At 34.9% G+C, this 10000-nt stretch overlaps 1 non-coding gene across 1 annotated transcript; it reads left to right on the plus strand.

Annotated features, from left to right (window-relative positions):
* The first annotated feature begins 5150 nt into the window (after nucleotides 1–5150).
* Nucleotides 5151–5223, plus strand: TRNAR-UCG (transfer RNA arginine (anticodon UCG)). The gene has a single exon. It is a non-coding gene; the product is annotated as a tRNA-Arg (tRNA).
* The last annotated feature ends 4777 nt before the right edge of the window (nucleotides 5224–10000 follow it).

A 10000-nucleotide genomic window follows, 5' to 3' on the forward strand; every position in this document is an offset into this window, starting at 1 on the left:
ATTGTCTGTAAGACAGTATCATACAAGTGACTGTTACGATGCATAATATATCATTTACGACTGTAAAAACACAAGAAAACGACATTAAAGATTATGCTGTAACAAATATCTAACGATTAAAATATCCCAAATAAGAAAACCCAGAGAAACAATCATTGTCGAAATTTTTTGAGGGACACACGCTACTGGTGGAAAAAAAAGGAATAAGTCATTTTTAACACAAACGATTCACTTGAATATGATAGCAATCGAGAACCTGATGATCAAAAAGTGTAATGGAATAAACTTAAACCTTTAAATCTTTCTTCAAGCATAAGACGTTTGAGTAAAATCATTAGTACATACTGGACGGTGACGTGCCTAGAGATCTAGAGACCCTGGGGTCCGAGTTAGTCGAGTCCTCACTATCCGTATTACCCTGGCGAGTTGGTGGTAATTTTTAATGTATACTTTAATAGGTTTATTTTCTACTTTTCTTACCATGATTTAGAGGGGTCCCTTTTCTTGGAAGCCAGGGGGCACTTTAAAAAAATCAGCTGCCCAGTCACCCGCCCACACCCTCAATAGCTACGCCACTGATGCTGAAATAATGAAACCATGAACAAGTGTATAAATGCTTCACAAAGAACTCAAGTGGTGATTCTTCTCTTTCACATTATTATTACAATTATTATTGGTTACTTAGCTACAACCCTAATTGGAAAACCAGAATGCTATAAGCTCAAGGTCTCTAACAGGGAAAATAGCCCAGTGATGAAAGGAAATAGGATAATAAACTACAAGAGAAGTTTATGAACATTAACAACATTAAAGTAATCTTTCATAAAAATTCTAAAATACCAAGAAGAGAAATATATAGGATAGTGTGTCCGAGTTTAACTCCAAGCAAGAGGACTCTACAACAGAGCAGAAGACCATGGTACAGAGGGTATAGCACTACCCAAGACTAGAGAACAATGGTTTGGTTTTGAAGTGTCCCTCGACTAGAAGAGTTGCATAAAGGGTTCTAACTTAAATTATCAAGGTATAATATTGGATGTAAGAATTTGAGCCACATGGCACGATGATGAAGGCAGGGAGAGCATTCAGTACCGTGTGGTTGCTGTGGCCCTATAAAGTAAAAGTTAATAGAGGTTGGATATCAATGCAGAAGAATGGGAGCAGAAGGATAAACTTAATGCATTAAGGAAACTGCAATGACCTTCAAGTAATGCCGACCTTGCAAAGTGTGAGGTGTTGCACTGGAATAATTTCCCCCTAGCGGATCGAGCTGTAAAATTTACAATTAAGCTTTTCCTTCATAAATTATGCGTTTAGAAGAACTATTAATCAATGATGTTTATTTGTATTGATAAAACATCAAATCATCTATAACTCTTGCACCTTGATATTTAAACGATTTAGTTTTATAATCAGTTATATAATTGGAGCAGGAAGTTATAATCTGGTGTGTATATCAAGAAATATTTTTATTATTATTATTATCATTATTATTACGTAAGCATGGAAAAGCAGGAAACTATAATCGCAAGGGCTCCAACAGGGAAAATAGCCAAGTGAAGAAAGATAATAAGGAAACAGATAGAATAGTCCACCTGAGTGTACCCTTAACCAAGAGAACTCTACCCCAAGACAGTGAAAGACCATGGTACAAAGATTATGGCACTACCCAAGACTAGAAAACCATTCTTTAATTTTGTAGTGTCCTTCTCCTAGAAGAGCTGCTTACCATAGCTAAAGAGTCTCTTCCATTGACGTTAAATACTCCCGAATGAATCTAAAACCATGTAGAAAAACGGGTACACATTCTCTTAGAATATGAAATCCCTGTAAATTCAGACCACGGCATCTCCTGCATAGGTAAAGGCTGGTATAAAACTTAATACGGCTTCCACTTCTTTTCAATTTTCAGTCTCTGTGACTATTGTCTCCTCTTCCTCTCAGAGAAAAGATGGCTGTTCACCTTAATGAAGAGACTTAACAATTCCTCGAATTAGGAACCATCTTGCCCTCCGGTTATTGGACTGCAAGTCAATTAGCGCTCTGCTCTCCCATACAGAGATGAAATACAGAGTGGAAAGGGTCTGATGGCATTAATTAACGTGTCACTCGAATTCCGAATAACTGAGAAGAGATTTAGAGTAGTCGTTGTGTTTTTTCTTCCATTTTCATTAAATCCTGCGCCTCCGCCTCTCGTTTGCTGTAGCAAAAAGGGGCGAAAGAGGATGTGACGGGAAAGAAATCATCGTTATTATTTTCTGGAGCGGTTGGCTTCTGGAGGGTGCGAGCCTTCAGGGAAGAGGTTGCTAATCGTATGTCCAACTACATAGGCATGTTTGTATGCATGTGTGTATGTACGCATGCAAGCATGTAGGTATGTGTGTGTATCGCATATATGCTGATACCCTCTTTTATGAATGTATGTATGTGTATGTCATCATCAGCCTCAGCCGTTACTAGTCCACTGCAGAACAGAGGCCTCAGACATGTCCTTCCACTTGCGTCCTTCTGTGCCAGTCCACACCCGCAAACTTCCTTAGTTGGCGATTCATCGTCTTCTCTTCCTTCCTCTCCTTCTTTTACAATCTCTCGGGACCCATTCTGTTAATCTGTTATAGACAACTGTAATATATATATATATATATATATATATATATATATATATATATATATATATATATATACATATATGTATATAATTATATATGTATATATATATATAATTATATATATATATATATATATATATATATATATATATATATATATATATATATAAAACTACCCAAACCCTGTGTGCTGTTATATAATTGTGTTCAGATATTTCTACATTGCACTTTAATCACAATCAAAGGTCTATAGATGTAAGTGTTAATGTATTGATCCTGCGTGAAGCAATACATTGGTCCAATCGCGTTTTCCACAGTACAAAGCAGTTTTGGAACTATTGAAAACAAAAATGCCATTTAACGGTTCCGTCGTTTTCCTCTTCCATGTCTGCAAACTTAATTTTTTCTTTTTGATTGGTTGATTTTGAGTTTTCTGGTATCCTGACATCGATCATTGACGCCGTATAGTTTGTCCTGAATAAATAAGAGGACATTCAATTTAAAGCCGTAAAAACGAAGATTATCCTTACAAATTAAATAGCATTTTGAGGACATTCTTCGGACTTTCTTCATTCGGGTGAACGAAAAAAAAAAAAAAAAAAAACGGAGCAGGATCGGGTGTAATATGGAGGAGAGGATGGGTTAATGGGATCATGCCATTTTTGGTGAGAACTGCCTTACACTAAGGCACTGTACGCATTGTCGCAATAAAACCAAAACTCTCCACTTTACCACAAGCCAAGGTTAAGAAGAAAACGACGAAGCCGTTAAGTGGCATATCTTTGAAAGAGTTACAAGACTTTTGTACTGTGGAAAACACGTTTGAATCGGTACGTTGCTTCACGTGGAGAATACTTTGAAGGTGATAGAAGTGTACACATCAAAAAATAGTTAAATACAATTATATGCCAGAATTCCGGTTTATTTTTGTTTTATGAGTGTGGGTAACCCCTCATCTCCCCTTTATACTAAAGAACATGTGTCTGGGTTGATATATATATATTTATATAAATATATATATATATATATATATATATATATATATATATATATATATATATATATATATATATATATATATATGTACACACACACACACACACATATATATATATATATATATATATATATATATATATATATATATCCTGTCAAGCTCTTGGCGAAAGAGGGAGTAGTCATACCCTGGAGACAGGCGGTACCCCGTGAAATACACTCGGAAACCGCATTCTCCCTCAAATTACCGACCCAGCGGGTTGTAGTTAGGAAAAGTGTGGGGGTGGGAAAGGTTGAATCTGTATGTGTATGAGTAAAAATATACTGTTCTCAGCCATATTTCAGTAAAATACAGGCGACCGTAATCTTACCATACATTATTATTATCTTTTACGGGTTGGTGACCGTAATATCACTCCTTTATGTCAATATATCCGTTTTTAAAGGGCAAATCCCTGGCAACATTTATTCCAAGACTTTTATCGTTTATTCTTTTTTTACGGCAAATTTTTAACAGTGTAGTATGCACATACCTATCCCTCACACAAGAAACATTCGTAGATTTCGAAGCATAAAAAACTCAATAATGGCAGGCATATATTATCAAAGCCTTTACCCTCACTGACAAAGTCAGGGAATACTAATTGTACCACCATTTTATATTCATCCATGACTGTATTGTGCGAGGTGGCTGTTAGGTACTAACAGAGAGGCGAGGTGAATGCAAGTGACTTCATTTAACAAGATAACGAGCATTTATACAAACGGTTGAGGGCAGCAATGTCATATATATTCAATTTGCAACACACTATGGTAAGCTTAAACAGGTTTTCAATGATCAGTGCAGGAGGCAGCGAGAACAAAACAAGAGCATTACAGTGTATGACCGTGTATAAAACACGTGCGGTACAGTATGTATGCTGCAGAAGTTTATAATGAATCTCAATAAATTCGTACTGGTGGCGAAAGAATGATGATGAATTTTGAGAAGAGTTTCGAAATTTCGTTTTCTTCTTTCAAGTAAAAAAAGAAAAGAAATCATGAAAATCCTTTTCTATAAGATTTCAAGCGAATCCAGGTCACAAATCGAATCAGATAGAAGTGACATGCAGTAACGGAGTGGCGTTAACGATATCTGAGGTATGGTTTCTCCGAATCTTTATCTTTTCGTTTTCTAGGTAACGATTTTATGACTATTTCCTAAGTAAGTGTGAAAGAGTGAGGGAGATTTTTTTCTGTATCTTATTGTTAGTGTTCATTTAAAGATACGCTTCATTATTTTATTGATATCTATTATCGTTACAGTTTAACATATATTCTTATACTTTACGGACATAGAAATATCATTATTACTAATATGATTACTAGAAGTATAAATATTGCAATCGATCTCCCAGTTCTAATATCTTCAACTAAACTACGAGCTACGTAACCTAAAAACTGTTCCACACATATGACATGTCAAACTTCGTAACCAAACAAACATTGCAATCTATATCTATTCAGTGAAAATAGTTTAATGCAAGTTGCAACACACTTCAACATGGCCGTGTGGCCTAACGGATAAGGCGTCGGACTTCGGATCCGAAGATTGCAGGTTCGAATCCTGTCACGGTCGTAATTGTCCTTAGTGTTTTGTGCATTTTAGAAAGAGTTTTCTTTATTTCACAGAGCTTCTTTATATTGAAGATTATGGAAAGGTATCCTCCACTATATCTGAAACGTCGTGAAATCTGATCAAATCTTGCATACATCAGGATTGTGATGTACAAACGTATCTTTTTCTAGTAATCAATATGATCAAGAACCAAGTGAGAGTAGGACCTGTGAAATGTAAATGTGAAACTTTCACCTCTATAGTTTTCTATACTCCAACATAAGATATATTTACATGCAAAATCCAAATAAGAAAACCAAACCATACATTTTTGGAGGCATAGACAAGTGAATCATAGAAACGAGACAGTGATAATGAATGGAAAAAAAACCAAAAAATGGGTGAGTGGAAACTAAAATGTAAAATATCAGGGTTAATATTAATCCTGCTAAGATATAAGAGCAAAAACGATCGTATGGGATTTAAACGTGTGTGCTTATCCACCTTGGAAACTTAATTGTGTCATTTAAAATAAACCTCTAACATATTACCTGAATATGTATCTTATAAGAAGAAGCCCGAAGGAGATTACCAAACCTTCTTTGGGTAAAAGTAGGAGAGGCAAGACATGCTCTCGAATTAAGCTGGCGAATTAGTTTTCCACATTTCCCCCTCAGGCAAACGCGTGATTGCAGTTTGAAGAAGACAATATTGGCTGCAGCGACTTTTCTCAGTTTTCAGGTCTCCTTCAGGGAATTCTAAAGATTAAGAACCTTGTCTCTTGAACAGCAACCCCCCCCCCAACCCCCTTTTGGGGTGGGGGAGGGGCAAGAATGTCCATGAAATGTTTTCCTGTCGATTGTACATTTATTTTGTTTGTATATTTGCCTAGCTGCTAGGTTGTCCTGTTCTTAGGATGTTATATAAACTTATAATTCCATAAGGATTCGTTCATATTTCTATGGATTAAAATGCCTTTGCTTTTAAATAAAAATGAAAGGATGTGTTGAAAAAATTTCGATTCATCTGAAAGAGGTTTTATCAGGTCATTTAGAATGCTGTAGATAGATAGATCACATGATAAAAAGGAGGAGCCCTGACTCATATTATGTACCAGGTAAAAGTAAGACGAAGTACAATTGATTTAAAGGAGGTTTCTACGACTTTAATAACATCGGAAATGTTTTGCAAACTAAATAAATGAGGCATGTTTTGTTTCATGATGTTCATAACAAACGACGTGCCGCATTTCCCAGCATTCAATCTGTGGAAATCGGTATCCCTATGATTACATACGTAAAGATCATTGACTGGCCAACTATGAAATTGTCTCCCTAGTTTTGCGATATCTGACTCGTAAAACTCCAAGCCTGATCGGTATTTGATTGTGTGACCAACTAGAAATGTCAGCCGCCTATGGCGCATATGCTTCTTAAACGCTCAAGTTGTAGGGGTTAGAGAAAGAAACCTCATCTTATAAGTATTTGATGAAAACCGGATGGCTAACACTTTTTAGTGTCACGCCCTTGAAGAGTGAAAGGAAATAATATACATGTGTATACACACACACGTGCATATATATATACACATATATACATATATCTATATATAGCTATATACATATATACATATATATATATATATATATATATATATATATATATATATATATACATATGTATATAAATATATGTGCCTTTATGTGTAGAAAGCAATAGAATGGGCAAGCTAATAGTATGCAGAATCTCTCGTTAGTATAATAGACAGTATGGGGTCACCTTTATTGATGTAGGAATAAAAGGGGACTGGGTAATGCGGTATGTTGTGAAATGGGGACATGAGAAGTTTGGTGAAGAAAAAAAGAGAACATCATACTTAGGTGTACAGGAGTTGGCTAAAATAATCAAGTAGAGCGTGACAAATAAAAGGGCGTTAAGTGGTAAAAAAAAAAAAAAGAAAAAAAAAAGGGGGGGGGGGCAAGTAATGAACTTGAACAATAGAAATATATTTCAAAGACGAATAACCCCAGAACGTATCTAGATTAACGGATAGATGAATCCTAGAATAACATGTAAATAGAGAAAAACTGTCAGAAGAGACCAGTTCTATGGGTCGATGTAGTGAGCCTTTTGAAGAGTAGTTGAATATGAAGGGTAGAAGAGTGGCAGAGATAAGTAATGTAAGAGTGGAAAGGGTTAGTAGTATAAGTTTGAGAGTGCTTGTGGAAGTGGCTGTTCTTCGTGTAAAGAGGACAATTAGAAGGTTGAAAAATGAAAAACCCTTAGAAGTTATTAGGATAACAAGTGAGAGGCTTTATCGTTAAGGCGAAACTGTGACAGAAGGGCTAAGCAGTGTCATAGAAGTATGTTTGAATAAAGGAAGGATTCCAAAGTGATGGGTGTAGAGCATAATTGCTTCTTTTATGAAAGGATAAAGGTCGTAGAAGAGACTAAGAATTATGTGGACATTTAACAGAGAAGATTTAATGTAGGATAGTGATTCAAAAAGTAAGACAGAGGGTAGATAGATTACAGTAATAAGGCAAGAAAAAATGCTGATTTACTGATTTACTTATTATTATCAATTGCTAAGCTACAACCCTAGTTGGAAAAGCAGAATGCTATAAGCCCAGGGGCTCCAGCAGGGAAAATAGCCCAGTGAGGAAAGGAAACAAGGAAAATTAAAATATTTTAAGGACAGTAACAACATTGAAATAAATAATTCCTATATAAACTATAAAAACTTTAACAAAACAAGAGAAAGAAAAATTAGATACAATAGTGTGCCCGAGTCTACCCTCAAGCAAGAGAACTTTAATCCCAAGAACAATGGTTTGATTTTGGAGTGTCCTTCTCCTAGAAGAGCTGCTTACCATAGCTAAAGAGTCTCTTCTACCATTACCAAGAGGAAAGTAGCCACTGAGCAATTGCAGTGCAGTAGTTAACCCCTAGGGTGAAGAAGAATTGTTTGGTAATCTCAGTGTTGTCAGGTGTATGAAGACAGAGGAGAATCTTTAAAGAATAGGCCAGACTATTCGGTGTATGTGTAGGTAAAGGGAAAGAACCGTAACCAGAGAGAAGGATCCAATGTAGTACTGTCTGGCCAGTCAGAGGACCCCATAACTCTCAAGCGGTAGTATCTCAACGGACAGCTGATGCCCAGGCCAACCTACTACCTCTAAGGAAGAGTGTGTATGGAAATAAATATATGAAACGTTTGGGATTAAAGAGAAATACTTCACTATAAGTATATGAAAGGCTTACGATGGAGCTCATAATGATACTATGATAATTCCATGCGAATGAATGAGCTACTAAGAAAAGCTTTTAGAGTATTCTTGCTTGAGAAGGGGCACAATATTCTATCGGATTTCTCTTCCTCTGGTTTTCTTGAAGTATTTATAGTTTATATATGAAAGATCTATTTTAATGTTAATAAATTGTTTTTAAAATATTCTATTTAATTGTTCATTTTATCTCTTGCAGTTTATTTTCTTATTTCCTCTCCTCACTAGCTATTTTTCCCTGAGAGAGCCCTTATAAGGCTTATAGTACCCTGCTTTTATAGCAAGGTTTAGCTAATAATAATAATAATGATAATAATAATAATAAAAAGAATAATAATAATAACAATAATAATAACAACAATAATAATAATAATAAAAATGATAATAATAATAATAATAATAATAATAATAATAATAATAATAATAATAAAATGGTCTGTTTTCATGAAAGCAAAATAAAGTAATTGTCAGCATATGCCGAAGGTAAATTAGTAAGAACAAGGTATGTTATGGCTCTATGGTTATCTTATAGTGAATGGCGATGCGTGAAGTCATAAAAAAAAAAAAAACAATAGAATTAGGTCCAAAGTCGTGCAAAATGAAAATGTATCGCAGATAATGTGAGTGATGGAGTTACACAACTTACTGAGGTTAGCAGAGACACTGCGTCCAACTCCGAAAGAATCTGAAAATTTTAAACGTAGATGCAAACAAGCAATTATATTAGTGTAACTGGCGACATTAGATGGGAAAAAATTTGATATGGAAAGTAGAGAGATGGAAAAAAAAAATTAGATTTGTATAGGTATTCAATACTGGTGCTAAATTCAGCAAATGATAATACGATAAGAGAAGATCTTATTCACCTAATAGAAAATAAAATGAAGATAGTATAGTGTGTGAAAATAAGATTTTGAATACCGTACAACATGGAATCAGAGTTCGCATTATGAAAAATGATAGTAGAGTCAGTTACACTTTCTGGAGAAGAGATGCAGAGGCTGCATAAAAACAAAAGCTAAAGGTCAGGAGAAGAATTGTTGGTATATTATGCGTAAAAACAGAAATCATAAGAATAAAGAAATATATAATTTACAAAAATATAGCAAACGGTTAAATGGTGTGAAAGCCTGAAAGACTGGAACTATGACTTTATATAGGTTATGAGGTAAGAAATCGAAGAGGATAAGTGGGGGAAATATATACCTGATTCGGCAGTGCAAGGGGTGAGGAGGGAATAATAATAATAATAATAATAATAATAATAATAATAATAATAATAATAATAATAATAAATCTTAAATTCCAATTTAACATTGGTTATTCTCATCAAAAAAAAAATGAAACAATTGACACTTAAAAGTAGCTGAAAAGGTTATATATAAGATGGATGATAGTACCTTCGGTACAAGTGAGAATGGTACATTGGCTGCAAGGGGTTCTACCGAGGCGTTCTACACACTTCTGATGGACCTTTGGCGATGGTGTAAGAATTTTCTTATATCAAAGAGA

Source organism: Palaemon carinicauda, chromosome 37 (genome assembly GCF_036898095.1).
Source record: "Palaemon carinicauda isolate YSFRI2023 chromosome 37, ASM3689809v2, whole genome shotgun sequence".
NCBI classification, from domain to species: Eukaryota; Metazoa; Arthropoda; class Malacostraca; order Decapoda; family Palaemonidae; genus Palaemon; species Palaemon carinicauda.